This window comes from Hyla sarda, chromosome 11, assembly GCF_029499605.1.
Source record: "Hyla sarda isolate aHylSar1 chromosome 11, aHylSar1.hap1, whole genome shotgun sequence".
Classification (NCBI taxonomy): Eukaryota; Metazoa; Chordata; class Amphibia; order Anura; family Hylidae; genus Hyla; species Hyla sarda.
The window spans coordinates 35947114-35963626 of NC_079199.1; the positions used below are offsets into that span (position 1 = coordinate 35947114).

Below are 16513 nucleotides of genomic sequence, written 5' to 3' on the forward strand. Positions count from 1 at the left end.
GATAGGGTATAAGCTGTCTGATCGCGGGGGTCCCACCGCTGGGGGCCCCAGCGATCTCGGCTGCGGCACCCCAGACATCCGATGCACAGAGCGTAATTTTCTCCGTGCAGGATGACTGGCGATACGGTTTTAGGTCCGGTCACAAAACTGGATACGGGTCAAAAATGAGCCGACCGGAGTCACCATTTCACTCCAGTCGGCTCATTAAAGTCAATGGAGTTCAGCGCTGGTCCGGCTGGGGTACGGGAGAGCACGGTTTGCCCCTCCCCAGCCAGATTCGGCACCTGTAGTGTAAAATCAAGATGTGAATGCAGCCTTATACAGATCAATGCTGTACATCTGTTGGTAGAGCCTGTCACAGCTAAGCTCTATCAATAGAAGATCCCTAGCAGCCACTAAAGCCTCCTGCGATGTTTTCAATGGGATTCTGCTGCACTGTGCACATGGTGGAATTTCCATGGAGAAAATATCTGCCGTGAAGATCTCGATTCCGGACTGAATCTGCTCAGAAATGCATTGCCATCTATAAAGATTTCTGCGGACGCCTGCTATTTGTGGATTATTCCCATGTGTTTCTGCAAATATGCCACTGTGTGAACATAGCCTAAGGGCCCTTTCAGACTGTGGCATTTCCTAGTATAATCCAGCTTAAAAATTCAGCTAGGAAATTCTGCTATAAAAGGTTAACATTGTGGTCTGGGGGATTTCTGCTGTAATATTCACAAGCAGAAATTCTGCAGTCCTGATTCTGCAAAAAGAATGAACACATTAATTCTTTCAGCAGAATCTGATCGGAAATGCATAGCCGCCAATGGAGTCCACAATGTCCGAGCTGTCCTTGTGTCGACTGATATTGGCAGCCGCTGCTGCATACAGAATTTCCTAGTTGAACTTTTAGGGTATGTTCACACGTGCATATTTTCTGCTGCAGAATTGCTGTTGCAGATTTTGCTGCCTCATTGCTGCTCATTGACTTCAATGAGTGGCAAAATCTGCTGCAGCATATCTGTAGCAAAACTATGCACGTGTGAATGTACCCTTAAGGTGTAATACACGTATAGTATCCTGTGCATAGTTGATGCGCAGGATTTGAAGATGCAGATTTTATGCTTCAGAGCTGAATGTAGACTTAAAGACTGAACACAGCTTTAAATCCTGCACAGTAAATATGCACAGGATATTGTATGTGCGAATAGATCCTAAGGCTATGTTCACACGTCGGAATTTAAACAGAATTTTGCTGTACTGTGCACACACTGGAATTTCCATGCCAGATGTTTCCAGCATGGAATGGAGATTGTGGTGGTCCCCAGCGGCGGGACCCCTGCGATCAGACATCTTATCCCCTATCCGAAGATGTTTTTCACCAGAGTACCCCTTTAACTCGCAGTGGACTTACTTCAGCGGGAAGCCCGCTGCTAGTTACCAGTGTGTGAACGTACCCTTAAGCTGAATTCCACAAGGAAATTCTGCTGTGTGAAAGGGTCCTTAGTATGGACAAGTCAATTCTAGAAGCAAAAAAATAATCCTTGTGAGGACCTTCGACATCAATGGGGCTTTAATTCCAAATGGAAATTCAGCAGAAATCTGCCTCATATTACTTAGGATATGTTCACATGGCAGAATTTCTGAGCACCATTAATTCACTTCCTCCCTGAGTCTACTCTGCTGTGCTGGGTCTCTTTATCCAATGGATCTCTTCATCCAACCTCCTCCTCTCTAATATCATGCTGCAGTCTGATAGGACAGGAGTGAGCACAGAGGAGTGCTAGCCCCGCCTTTACTTCCTGGACTTTTTTTCCAGCCTATACTTAAGCTGAGAAAAAGATGATACTGCAGCCGTACAGGATTATGTTCTAGATGGTATGGGGACCCCTAGTGGCTTTTTTTTTTTCTTTTTTATGCCATGATTTCTATAAAAAAAAGTATTCCAAATGTATTTTTTTTAAGTATATTAGATGTATAACATATAAAATGTTTTTGATTCTGACAGTGCCCATTTAATATCAAGCATTGCACTCATGGGTCCAAAGCAGTGTTTCCCAACCAGTGTGCCTCCAGCTGTTGCAAAACGACATCTTTCAGCATGCCCGGACAGCCTACCATTAAGATTTTCAGGTTGTGCTTTCTTTGCTGTAAAACATTTAGGGGAAAACAAGCGAGGTTTCAGCTAACTGACAGTAAAAAGTAGAACAAATGTCACAAAATCTAAACATCCTTTTCATCCATACGATGACATTACTGCACAAGCTAAAAAAAAATAAAAAATAAAAAATTTTTGTTGAGTGATACCATTAAGGGACTAATGAGAGAATGGGCGCCTTCATATCAGGATGCACACTACAAGTATTGAAGATTTCAAGGTTACCCTAGATTGAATACAAATGCACGGCTATCCAGGCATCCACTGAATGTCTTGTTTCACAAAATAGTTTCTTTCTTTAGTGTTGATTACCAGGAGTCACGGCAGGCACACAACAGAACATTTAGATCCCTTACTATTGAGGTCAATGGTGACATAGTCTGTCATTCACTTACTAACAGGCTGCTTCTAGCATTGTGTTAAGAGCAAGTAAAAAGCTTCCTATTATCAGTAGAGACGCTTCAGGAACAGTTTTGTTCATGGAGACTTTACAAGAGAAAAAAACAGAATTATTTCATTATTTCCACATTGTGATTTACATAAAGGAACAAAGAGATTAACAGATAAGCATGACAAAAAAATCTGTCTAGGACAGAGATCCCTGCTCCCACTTAAAGGGGTACTCCGCTGCTCAGCGTTTGGAACAAACTGTTCCGAATTCTGGAGTCGGTAGCTCTTGATGTCATAGCCCCGCCCCCTCAAATGCAAGTCTATGCATTGCCGTCTATACAGCCATCACGCCCCCTCCCACAGACTTGCATTGAGGGGGCGGGGTGTGATGTCATGAGGGGGCGGGGCAATGATGTCACGAGCTCCCGGCGCCAGCTCCAGCGTTCGGAACAGTTTGTTTCAAACGCTGAGCAGCGGAGTACCCCCTTAAGAGCAGAAAGTGCACCAAATTTGGTGCACATACTTTTCAAGAGCTAGGTCTATAGCTAGATATAGTTGGATTTATACTGTACATATGCTTGTAGCTTTCATACGCTTATAGCATTCATACTGTACACTCGCTCGTAGGTTTTATACTGTATACACGCTTGTAGGATTCATACTACACACACGCTTGCTGTACACGCGCTCGTAGAAATTATACTGTACACACGTTTGTAGATTTATACGGTTCTTACGCTCAAAGGATTTATACTGTACAGGCTTGTATGGTTGGATTATATGTGTGTTCGTGGGAATCATGCTGTGCGTGTGCTCGTGACATGTGTGCGGTACATGCGCTTGCGGGTATTGTGAGGTTAGCGCGCTCGCAGCTTTTATGCTGCGCACATGTTCGTACAGCGCATGGGGTGTGGCTCTGTGCGCAGGCATGTGGTCATAATAGTTACTACATGCATGCTTATTTTTTGTCATTGGTTGTGATTGGCCACATGTGCGTTCGCTTTGGTGGTGCATACGCGCATATAGTTGGCCTGAGTATAGGGTCATCAAGTTTGGTGGTACAGCCATGCATAGCTGTTATACGACAGTTTCGCACATAGTCGTTCTGTACACATCTGTATATAGGCAGGGAGATACATGGTGTAGTTGTTACTGACACGTCTTCAGAACAACAATAACTCGACACACAGGTGGTGTATACCCATTATGCCTGCCACGCCTGCAGGGGGGTACCTTGCATTATTGTTACTGACATGCCTTCAGCACAACAATAACACAACACATTGGTGATGTATACCCATTATACCTGCCACGTCTGCAGGGGGATACATTGCATAGTTGTTGTTACTGACACGTCTTCAGAGCAATGACATTACGACACATAGGTGGCGTATACCCGTTATGCCTGCCACGTCTGCAGGGGGGGTACGTTGCATAATTGTTGTTACTGACACGCCTTCAGAACAACAATAACAAGACACATAGGTGGTGTATACCCATTATGCCTGCCACGTCTGCAGGGCGTCACATTGCACAATTGTTGTTACTGACATGCCTTCACAGCAACGACATTACGACACACAGGTGGTGGATACCCATTATACCTGCCACGTCTGCAGGGGGGTACATGGCATTATTGTTGTTACTGACATGTCTTCAGAGCAACAACATTACGACATATAGGTGGTGTATACTCATTATGCCTGCCACGTCTGCAGGGGTGTACGTTGCAAAATTGTTGTTACTGACATGCCTTCAGAGCAACAACATTAGGACACATAGGCGGTGATATACTCATTATTCCTGACTATGTTTGGATAAGTTGCTCTGTTTATCTGTTCATATAGTTTGTTCAGTGCATATGCTCGCTTATGCAGTTCTTTCTAGCCACACATTCAGTCTGTTCGGTGTACGTGCTCAAAGCTTTATACATACGCCTATATAGTTCTGACTGTGTATACGGTCGTGAGTTGTTTGAGCATGTGGTTGTGGTGTTAGTGAGGTGCATCTGGCCTTGATTGTTATGCCAGATGCACTTTTATATTTTTATGGTCTGCGTGTGGATCAAGAAGTCATGCAAGGCATTGTTACGCCGAGCGCTCCGGGTCCCCGCTCCTCCCCGGAGCGCTCGCTACACTTCCCTCACTGCAGCGCCCCGGTCGGTTCCACGGACCCGGGGCGCTGCGTTACCACCTCCGGCCGGGATGCGATTCGCGATGCGGGTAGCGCCCGCTCGCGATGCGCACCCCGGCTCCCGTACCTGACTCGCTCCCCGTCAGTTCTGTCCCGGCGCGCGCGGCCCCGCTCCCTAGGGCGCGCGCGCGCCGGGTCTTTGCGATTTAAAGGGCCACTGCACCGCTGATTGGTGCAGTGGTTCCAATTAGTGTTTACACCTGTGCACTTCCCTATATCACCTCACTTCCCCTTCACTCCCTCGCCGGATCTTGTTGCCCTAGTGCCAGTGAAAGCGTTCCTTGTGTGTTCCTTGCCTGTGATTCCAGACCTTCTGCCGTTGCCCCTGACTACGATCCTTGCTGCCTGCCCCGACCTTCTGCTACGTCCGACCTTGCTTCTGTCTACTCCCTTGTACCGCGCCTATCTTCAGCAGCCAGAGAGGTTGAGCCGTTGCTAGGGGATACGACCTGGTCACTACCGCCGCAGCAAGACCATCCCGCTTTGCGGCGGGCTCTGGTGAAAACCAGTAGTGACTTAGAACCGATCCTCTAGCACGGTCCACGCCAATCCCTCTCTGGCACAGAGGATCCACCACCTGCCAGCCGGCATCGTGACAGTAGATCCGGCCATGGATCCCGCTGAAGTTCCTCTGCCAGTTGTCGCTGACCTCACCACGGTGGTCGCCCAGCAGTCACAACAGATTGCGCAACAAGGCCAACAGCTGTCTCAACTGACTGTTATGCTACAACAGTTACTACCACAGCTCCAGCAATCATCTCCTCCGCCAGCTCCTGTACCTCCTCCGCAGCGAGTGGCCGCTTCTGGAATACGACTATCCTTGCCGGATAAATTTGATGGGGACTCTAAGTTTTGCCGTGGCTTTCTTTCCCAATGTTCATTACACTTGGAGATGATGTCGGACCAGTTCCCCACTGAAAGGTCTAAGGTGGCTTTCGTAGTCAGCCTGCTGTCTGGAAAAGCCCTGGCTTGGGCCACACCGCTCTGGGACCGCAATGACCCCGTCACTGCCTCTGTACACTCCTTCTTCTCGGAAATTCGAAGTGTCTTTGAGGAACCTGCCCGAGCCTCTTCTGCTGAGACTGCCCTGTTGAACCTGGTCCAGGGTAATTCTTCCGTTGGCGAGTATGCCGTACAGTTCCGTACCCTTGCTTCAGAATTATCCTGGAATAATGAGGCACTCTGCGCGACCTTTAAAAAAGGCCTATCCAGCAACATTAAAGATGTTCTGGCCGCACGAGAAATCCCTGCTAACCTACATGAACTCATCCATCTTGCCACTCGCATTGACATGCGTTTTTCCGAACGGCGTCAGGAGCTCCGCCAGGATATGGACTCTGTTCGCACGAGGCGTTTCTTCTCCCCGGCTCCTCTCTCCTCTGGTCCCCTGCAACCTGTTCCTGTGCCTCCCGCCGTGGAGGCTATGCAGGTCGACCGGTCTCGCCTGACACCCCAAGAGAGGACACGACGCCGCATGGAGAATCTCTGCCTGTACTGTGCTAGTACCGAACACTTCCTGAAGGATTGTCCTATCCGTCCTCCCCGCCTGGAAAGACGTCCGCTGACTCCGCACAAAGGTGAGACAGTCCTTGATGTCTACTCTGCTTCTCCACGTCTTACTGTGCCTGTGCGGATGTCTGCCTCTGCCTTCTCCTTCTCTGCTGTGGCCTTCTTGGACTCTGGATCTGCAGGAAATTTTATCTTGGCCTCTCTCGTCAACAGGTTCAACATCCCGGTGACCAGTCTCGCCAGACCCCTCTACATCAATTGTGTAAACAATGAAAGATTGGACTGTACTATACGTTTCCGCACGGAGCCCCTTCTAATGTGCATCGGATCTCATCACGAGAGGATTGAACTGTTGGTCCTCCCCAATTGCACTTCTGAAATCCTTCTTGGACTTCCCTGGCTTCAACTCCATTCCCCAATCCTGGATTGGTCCACTGGGGAGATCAAGAGTTGGGGGCCCTCTTGTTCCAAGGACTGCTTAAAACCGGTTCCCAGTAAACCTTGCCGTGTCCCTGTGCTTCCTCATGTAACCGGTCTCCCTAAGGCCTATATGGACTTTGCGGACGTTTTTTGCAAAAAACAAGCTGAGACTCTACCTCCTCACAGGCCTTATGATTGTCCCATTGACCTCCTCCCGGGCACTACTCCACCCCGGGGCAGAATCTATCCTCTGTCCGTCCCAGAGACTCTTGCCATGTCTGAATACGTCCAAGAAAATTTAAAAAAGGGCTTTATCCGTAAATCCTCCTCTCCTGCCGGAGCCGGATTTTTCTTTGTGTCCAAAAAAGATGGCTCTCTACGTCCTTGCATTGACTACCGCGGTCTTAATAAAATCACGGTTAAGAACCGCTACCCCCTACCCCTCATCTCTGAACTCTTTGATCGTCTCCAAGGTGCCCATATTTTTACCAAACTGGACTTAAGAGGTGCTTATAATCTCATCCGCATCAGAGAGGGGGATGAATGGAAAACGGCATTTAACACCAGAGATGGACACTTTGAGTATCTGGTCATGCCCTTTGGTCTATGCAACGCCCCTGCCGTCTTCCAAGACTTTGTTAATGAAATTTTTCGTGATCTCCTATACTCCTGTGTTGTTGTATATCTGGACGATATCCTGATTTTTTCTGCCAATCTTGAAGAACACCGCCAGCATGTCCGTATGGTTCTTCAGAGACTTCGTGATAATCAACTCTATGCCAAAATAGAGAAATGTCTGTTTGAATGCCAATCTCTTCCTTTTCTAGGATACTTGGTCTCTGGCCAGGGACTACAAATGGACCCAGATAAACTCTCTGCCGTCTTAGATTGGCCACGCCCCTCCGGACTCCGTGCCATCCAACGTTTTTTGGGGTTCGCCAATTATTACAGGCAATTTATTCCACATTTTTCTACCATTGTGGCTCCTATTGTGGCTTTAACAAAAAAAAATGCCGATCCCAAGTCTTGGCCTCCTCAAGCGGAAGACGCCTTTAAACGACTCAAGTCTGCCTTTTCTTCGGCTCCCGTGCTCTCCAGACCTTACCCATCTAAACCCTTCCTATTGGAGGTTGATGCCTCCTCAGTGGGAGCTGGAGCTGTCCTTCTACAAAAAAACTCTTCCGGGCATGCTGTTACTTGTGGTTTTTTTTCCAGGACCTTCTCTCCGGCGGAGAGGAACTACTCCATCGGGGATCGAGAGCTTCTAGCCATTAAATTAGCACTTGAGGAATGGAGGCATCTGCTGGAGGGATCAAGATTTCCAGTTATTATTTACACCGATCACAAGAACCTCTCCTACCTCCAGTCTGCCCAACGGCTGAATCCTCGTCAGGCCAGGTGGTCTCTGTTCTTTGCCCGATTTAATTTTGAAATTCACTTTCGGCCTGCTGATAAGAACATTAGGGCCGATGCTCTCTCTCGTTCCTCAGATGCCTCTGAAATTGAACTCTCTCCTCAACACATCATTCCTCCTGACTGCCTGATTTCCTCTTCTCCAGCCTCCATCAGGCAAACTCCTCCAGGAAAGACCTTTGTTTCTCCACGCCAACGCCTTGGGATCCTCAAATGGGGTCACTCCTCCCATCTCGCAGGTCATGCGGGCATTAAGAAATCTGTGCAACTCATCTCTCGCTTCTATTGGTGGCCGACTCTAGAGACTGATGTGGTGGACTTTGTGCGAGCCTGCACTATCTGTGCCCGGGATAAGACTCCTCGCCAGAAGCCCGCTGGTTTTCTTCATCCTCTACCTGTCCCCGAACAACCTTGGTCTCTGATTGGTATGGATTTTATTACTGACTTACCCCCATCCCATGGCAACACTGTTATTTGGGTGGTCGTTGATCGATTCTCCAAAATGGCACATTTCATCCCTCTTCCTGGTCTTCCTTCAGCGCCTCAGTTGGCTAAACAATTTTTTGTACACATTTTTCGTCTTCACGGGTTGCCTACACAGATCGTCTCGGATAGAGGCGTCCAATTTGTGTCTAAATTCTGGAGGGCTCTCTGTAAACAACTCAAGATTAAATTAAATTTTTCTTCTGCATACCATCCTCAATCCAATGGACAAGTAGAGAGAATTAACCAGATCTTGGGTGACTATTTACGACATTTTGTTTCCTCCCGCCAGGATGACTGGGCAGATCTTCTACCTTGGGCCGAATTCTCGTATAATTTCAGAATCTCTGAATCTTCCTCCAAATCTCCGTTTTTCGTGGTGTACGGCCGTCACCCTCTTCCCCCCCTCCCTACCCCCTTGCCCTCTGGTCTGCCCGCTGTGGATGAAATTTCTCGTGATCTTTCCACCATATGGAAAGAGACCCAAAATTCTCTCTTACAGGCTTCTTCTCGCATGAAGAGATTCGCAGATAAGAAAAGAAGAGCTCCTCCCATTTTTTCCCCTGGAGACAAGGTATGGCTCTCCGCTAAATATGTCCGTTTCCGTGTCCCGAGCTATAAGTTGGGACCACGCTATCTTGGTCCTTTTAAAGTTTTGTGTCAAATTAATCCTGTCTCTTACAAACTTCTTCTTCCTCCTTCTCTTCGTATCCCTAATGCCTTTCACGTCTCTCTTCTTAAACCTCTCATCCTCAACCGTTTTTCTCCTAAATCTGTTCCTCCCACTCCTGTTTCCGGCTCCTCGGACATCTTCTCTGTCAAAGAAATCTTAGCCTCTAAAAAGGTCAGAGGAAAAACTTTTTTTTTAGTGGATTGGGAGGGTTGTGGTCCAGAAGAGAGGTCCTGGGAACCTGAGGACAATATCCTGGACAAAAGTCTGATCCTCAGGTTCTCAGGCCCCAAGAAGAGGGGGAGACCCAAGGGGGGGGGGTACTGTTACGCCGAGCGCTCCGGGTCCCCGCTCCTCCCCGGAGCGCTCGCTACACTTCCCTCACTGCAGCGCCCCGGTCGGTTCCACGGACCCGGGGCGCTGCGTTACCACCTCCGGCCGGGATGCGATTCGCGATGCGGGTAGCGCCCGCTCGCGATGCGCACCCCGGCTCCCGTACCTGACTCGCTCCCCGTCAGTTCTGTCCCGGCGCGCGCGGCCCCGCTCCCTAGGGCGCGCGCGCGCCGGGTCTTTGCGATTTAAAGGGCCACTGCACCGCTGATTGGTGCAGTGGTTCCAATTAGTGTTTACACCTGTGCACTTCCCTATATCACCTCACTTCCCCTTCACTCCCTCGCCGGATCTTGTTGCCCTAGTGCCAGTGAAAGCGTTCCTTGTGTGTTCCTTGCCTGTGATTCCAGACCTTCTGCCGTTGCCCCTGACTACGATCCTTGCTGCCTGCCCCGACCTTCTGCTACGTCCGACCTTGCTTCTGTCTACTCCCTTGTACCGCGCCTATCTTCAGCAGCCAGAGAGGTTGAGCCGTTGCTAGGGGATACGACCTGGTCACTACCGCCGCAGCAAGACCATCCCGCTTTGCGGCGGGCTCTGGTGAAAACCAGTAGTGACTTAGAACCGATCCTCTAGCACGGTCCACGCCAATCCCTCTCTGGCACAGAGGATCCACCACCTGCCAGCCGGCATCGTGACAGGCATATATTCTTAGGGCAAGATTGTTCTATTCGGTATAGATTCATAGGTTCATTAGGTACACGTTTCATGATATTTTGTTGTGCTATGTTATGGTATTTAGACCATACACCCGTGTCTATGATACTGCATGGGTTTCATGGCTTTGGGCGAATCTGCACGGATAATTACGTGGGTTACCATTTTATTAACATTGAGTCGTGCATACGAAAATATAGCTGGGGTTCGGTTTATTACTTGCTAAGTCGACAGGTCAAGCATGGTTACGACCTGTGTCAGCTTCAGGTTGATGTCATTACTAATAGTAGTTATGTACATTGGTAGAGGCTTTTAAATTCAGCTAGATCAATCACATCTACAGGTCAGTCCGGGTACAACTTGACATGACTTCAGGTTGACGACTATGTCATCATACGTTGTGTTATTCAGTTGTTGGGTTATGCATAGGGATATAGCTTTATTTTCCAATGTGAATTGTCACGTCTATAGGTCAATCACGGTCACAACCTGTCTCGGTTTCAGGTTGATGTCGATACTAGTAGTCACATATGTTGGTTGAGGCTTTAATTCGGCTAGATCAGTCACATTTGCAGGTCAGTCTGGATACAACCTGACACAACTTTGGGTTGGCGATAATGTTTTTGTATACATTGTGTTTTTTCAGCAGTTGGGTTATGCTACAAGGGTAGCTTTATGTTTCCATTGTTAATTGCCACGTCTATAAGTATATCATGGTTACGACCTGTTTTGGTTCAGGGTGACGGTCATACTGTTAGTTACAGATTTGGTTGAGTCTTTCCTTCATGTTTCGGCCTGTCTCGTCTACAGGTCGGTTCAGTTGCGACCTGACACACCTTCAGGTCGGCGGCAACGTCATCATGTGTCCATATGTTTACTTAGCATTAGGGACATAGCTTGGTTCTGTGTGGTTGGTTTTGTTTGTCTTGACTTAGGTTGACGATGATAGTAATCACATGTTGGTTGAGTCTCATCATCATGTTGCTGCATAAGTGGTTTCATTGCCGTTAACGTCCACAGGTTGGTTACAGTGGTAACCTGACACAGGTTTAGGTTGGTGGTTACGTAGTCTTTTGTGTATTCACATTATTAGCACTTGGAGTTGTGTATACGGGCATAGGGTTGTTCTCTGTGGGGACTTTTCACGTCCGCAGCTCACTGAGAGCTTCCAACTTTCACGATATTTTACATTAGATACTTAGAGGATGTCTCATGTGCCATTTTTTTCCTTTTTGCATTTATCGGGTTTTGCCACTCTTCTTTGCATCCAGCATAATACTATCAAAGTATATCTGTCAGGTATCCAGCATAATATCACGTGGTCTTGCTCTGACATGGCGTCATCGTTTGCATTCCATGCCATCAATTCTGCCCGGGTGAGTGTGTAAGAGGGAGGTTCGCAAGCCCTCTAGCCATCAGCTCTGGCAGCTGGCTTAGTTGGTTGGTTAGTTAGTTGACGCTTTGGGTAGTTCCCCATGGCGACATCAGGACAGCTTAATATTAGAGGCTGCGCTGTCCTTCAGTTGTCATGGTTTCCTAAGGTTTAGGGGAATTACATGCAGATGCATGGCTGTAGTTACAATAACTTTGCAGGGATGCAGATAGTTACGTATTGATATTGTATAGCAGATGAATGTTATTGTCAGGTTATCATCATACGGTATTCTCCCGAGTCCCACAAGTGATGCTCAGCTCGAGTGTGGCTAGCTTCGCTTCCACATGTCAAGGATCCAATGGGATCAGCCGCTGCCATTGTTAGGGGGCGGCACTCACTGTAAGTTGTTTGTCAAACATGTACGTATTCTTGTTAAATTCTTTATAGCGATTCGTCCTTTATATCCAGTCATTCCCTTAGCATTGGGGCTGCTTCACCGACGTCACATTGTGGTGTGCCAGCATACGTGGTTATGAAATTGGGGTGCTGGGAATTCAGTACTATGTGCACTACACCCCCATTCCATAGTATGTATTGCATGAGGCATTGCAGTCATTGGTCACGGGGTTATTGCGCGTGTTAATAGTGCTTTGTTCTCATTATGAGTTTTGCCCTCTATTTTTCAGGTGTACTCCTACGCGGCAGTATATGGCACAACTCGGTTTAGTTAGGTAGGCTCGGTATACGATTGAGCACCGACCACAAGTTTTAAGGCTAATTTATTAGCCTGTATTTGTGGGAGAGGCGGGATTTTGCTATAAGAACCCACGGCGTTACCTGCGCTTGACGCCGCGGGTTCGTCACGTCCTACGCAACCCTCCCTCAATATCATTTTCACTTCATGACTATCATTACACATCAGGGTATGCCCTCTATTTTTCAGGTGTACTCTTACGCGGCAGTACATGGCATAACTCAGACTGCCTAGATAGGTTACAGGATGTAGTTGGGAATAGGAGTTTAGTTAGAGGTTTAGTTAGGTAGGCTCGCTATACGATTGAGCACTGACCACAAATGAATATGTGTATATATGGGCTAAAGACCGCCTTGGGCATCCCTGTTGTCTAAATATTGGGCCCAGTGCTGTCTGACCTGTTATAATGTGATTTATTCCTGTTTCATGTTATATGTTAATTTATGCTCTGTACCTTTAAGGGATTGTGGCAGAGGGACCAGGTGACCCTGACACCAAATAGGAGACCCCCAAATCTAGCCCTTAAAGGGGTACAAACTGTTCCGAATGCTGGAGTCGGGAGCTCGTGATGTAATAGCCCCGCCCCCTCATTATGTCACGCCCCCTCCCCTAGGGCAGGGCGTGACATCATGAAGGTGTGGAGCTATGACATCACGAGCTCCCGACATCGGCTCCAGCGTTCGGAACAGTTTGTTTCAAACTCTGAGCAGCGGAGTACCCCTATAATGTAGTGTAGAGGGGAGTTCAGTTTCAGTCAGTGAGGAGAAGAAGTTGTTGTGTGAGCTGCTGTGAGGAGAAGGAGGGTGTGTTCCAGCTAGCAAGCTGGGGAGAAGCCTTGGGAGAAGTCTACTAAATTCCACAGCCACACCAAATCTCAGGAAAAGACTCCGGCGCTCAGGTGAATTGTCAAAGCCTGGCGGTAAGCAAAGCTTTTATGGAAAATCTCTACTTCAATCAGTGAGTCAAGTCTCTCAAGTCAGCGTGTGCTGCTACTAATGTTAAAGCTGCATTCAACAGCCACTACAACTCCCAGCAAGGCAACAGGCTCCCCAGGTTCCACTCTGCCCATCCCTCTGCAACCAAAGTCTGTATTGTTTGAGTTCTGCTACCTCCAGCAAAGTAAAGAGACAGTTTTCTGTAACCTGGCATCGGTGTATTTATTATCCTGCTCAAGGCCCAGGAGAAGCTGTCGTATAGTTGGACTGTGTAGGTTAACGGTGCCCTGGCATCACAAAGTGATATATCTAACCACCCAGAGTCACGCACAGTATCTATGCAATCTGCACCCCAGTCAGTAGCTCTAGTGGCCGCCACACATTCACATGTTCCGGATGACACACGGATTTTGACAATGGGGCTGTGGAACCCTGCTCCCGTGCAACAGAAAATTTGCAAACGATGCAAGTAGCATCATGCTACTATTTCTTGCTATTTTTGTGGATTCCACAAACAAAAGACAAGACATCAATAACAGTAGAGCTATTCCTGGTGCAGATCTGCTGCAGTTCAAACTACACATCTGCAGCAGGAAAAAAAAAGACAGGATTATGTAAAATTTTATTTATTTTTTTCATTGTTTTTAGGTTTTATAGAGAAGCCTATGCTGGAAGCCTATTATACGTTGGCAAACTGTCCCAAAAATGTTCTTTCATTGGTACTTCACAGCCTTCTGACTGGAAAGGGGATACGCTTTTTGATCATGGGGGGTCCGACCATAGGGACACCCAACCCCATACTACCCTCCGAACCCCACATGTCCTGCACAGGACTCTGGTAATCCGCATGCATGGAGCGATCTCCGTTCCATGCTGGATGTGCACAAGAGAAATTTTCGTTTCGTTTTTTCGTTTTGGGTAAAATTATCAGTTCGGTAATTTTTTCGGGTTTGATTTTTCGGATACAACTGGGTATTCGTCTTTTTCGGGTTAGATTTTTTCGGGTACATTCAGTATTCAGAGTATCGTATTAATGTTTTATTTAACTTAGTTTCATCACATTTTGTTTTTTTCTCTTTTTTGCCCTTTTGCTGGGGTACCACGAAAAAGAAACATGCTGTGGGGAATTGTGAGAAACAAATTAAATTTTTTGCTAGTAATAAGCAGGGGACCATTATCGGGAGCGGGTGCAGGAAAAGAAGGGAGCCGCAGAGATTGGAACATTGAAAGATAGGTAAGTTAATGTATAATTTTATGTGATTAATTAATACATGATGTAATGCTGCATGAATGATAGATGTGTTTGATCGATGTGTTTGATTGACGGGTGATTTATGTATAACATGTCATGTTGGTTATTTTTATTGTATTCTTCATGTAGATATTTATAGTAAAATATGTGATTTGAATATATACTTATTGTTAATACATACATTTTTATGTAATGTGTATTTTTTGAACATGTCAAACATGTTAGATATACTTGCGCTAAAACAGTGTTTCTGAAACTTTCTGTTACCCAACAAACCAGGGTGCCTCCAGCTGTTGCAAACCTACAACACCCAGCATGCCCTGACAGCCAAAGGACTCTCAGACTATGAGTGGGGGATTTATCAATGTGTGTGCTGTGTGGATGCTTTTTTGCACTGTTTTTAGCTGTGGGGAATTTGACTTGACCTAAATTTATCAACAGCCACACATTGCATGATAAATGTGGAGCAACCTATAAAACACCTAGGAAATTGACTTCACTTCACCAGTTCTTGGTCACCTTGGAGGAGATTTATCAAAACCTGTGCAGAGGAAAAGTTGCCCAGTTGCCCATAGCAACCAATCAGATCGCTTCTTTCATTTTTAACAAGGCGTCTGCAAAATGAAAGAAGCGATCTGATTGGTTGCTATGAGCAACTCAGTAACTTTTCTTCTGCACAAGTTTTGATAAATCTCCCACAACTTCTGTTTGTTACCTCAGACAATTTAAACTAATAGTTAAAGATATGTAAAATGGCTTAGAATTTGACTACTTTATGAACTACTTTATTTATATTACACATCTGCAATACAAAAACGTTAAAAAAAACACAGTGTAGGTAAAGAAGGGTCTGTGAAATAGACAAGTTTGTAAGTGTAGTCCGTGGGTGGTGTAGCTTTGCACAAAAATGTTGCCTTTTGTTGCATTTTTTTTTTTTTAAATCAATGTCCACTGCATCCACCCTTAACCACCCCCCAAAAAATTACAAGTAGACACAAACTTTGTGGATATTGAAAAGGTGCAAAAAAAAAAAAAAGCATCTAAAAAGCAACCTGCGACAAATGTGGGACTTTTCACAACACAAATAAATATGCCAAATTCAATCATAAATTCCCCCAAAGTTTTTGGCCGTAATTCTAAGGCTATGTTCATATGACGGAATATCTGCACGGAGAATCTAGGACCGCACACGAATGCAGTGTCACATAGATGGCTATGCATTCCGTGTGGACTTTGCACAAAGAATAAACGTGTTCATTCTTTTGTGCGGACACAGAAATTCCGATGTGTGAGCAAGTCTTTGGCTGTCCGGGCATGCTGGAAGTTATAGTTTTGCAAAAGCTGGTTGGGAAACAGTCTTAAAGGGGTACTCTGGCCCTGAGACATCTTATTCCCTATCCAAAGAATAGGGGATAAGATGTCTCACCGCGGGGGCCCCGCCGCTGGGGACCCCCGCAATCTTGTATTCACCACCCACCTGTTTGAGCTGCACGCCGCGGTGCCAGCTCACAAACAGCCGGGTGGCGACCACGGGGCAGGAGTATCATGACGTCACGACTCCACCCCCGTGTGACATCATTCCCCGCCCCCGTTGGGGACTCCTAGAGGAAGCAGAACAAAATCCATCGGAGTGTGAGGTGGGGGAACATCCTGGAGGAATCTCTATCGGATGCATTGGTCTGTATCATGAGCTCCTATGTTTGGAATTGTTGTTATCAGTCAAATTGCATGTGTGTTTGCCTATCTTTCATCTACCGTATTTATCGGCATATAACACGCACCTTTTAGGCAAATTTTTTTAGCCTAAAGTCTATGTGCGTGTTATACGCCGATAAGCCGCTGCAGTTCAATGATTTAAAGCGGGCGCTTTAAATCAATGAACTGCAGCGGCTTTGCAGGTGCAGAGACCTGCCGTCGCTGCCGGCTTCT

General features: G+C 46.8%; 1 long non-coding RNA gene across 1 annotated transcript; it reads right to left on the bottom strand.

Annotated features, from left to right (window-relative positions):
- Nucleotides 1–1998: 1998 nt before the first annotated feature.
- Nucleotides 1999–15113, bottom strand: LOC130295549 (uncharacterized). Its single transcript, XR_008848902.1, has 3 exons — nucleotides 15067–15113; nucleotides 2539–2629; nucleotides 1999–2133 (listed from the first exon to the last, which is right to left on the bottom strand). It is a non-coding gene; the product is annotated as an uncharacterized LOC130295549 (long non-coding RNA).
- Between the last annotated feature and the right edge of the window lie 1400 nt (nucleotides 15114–16513).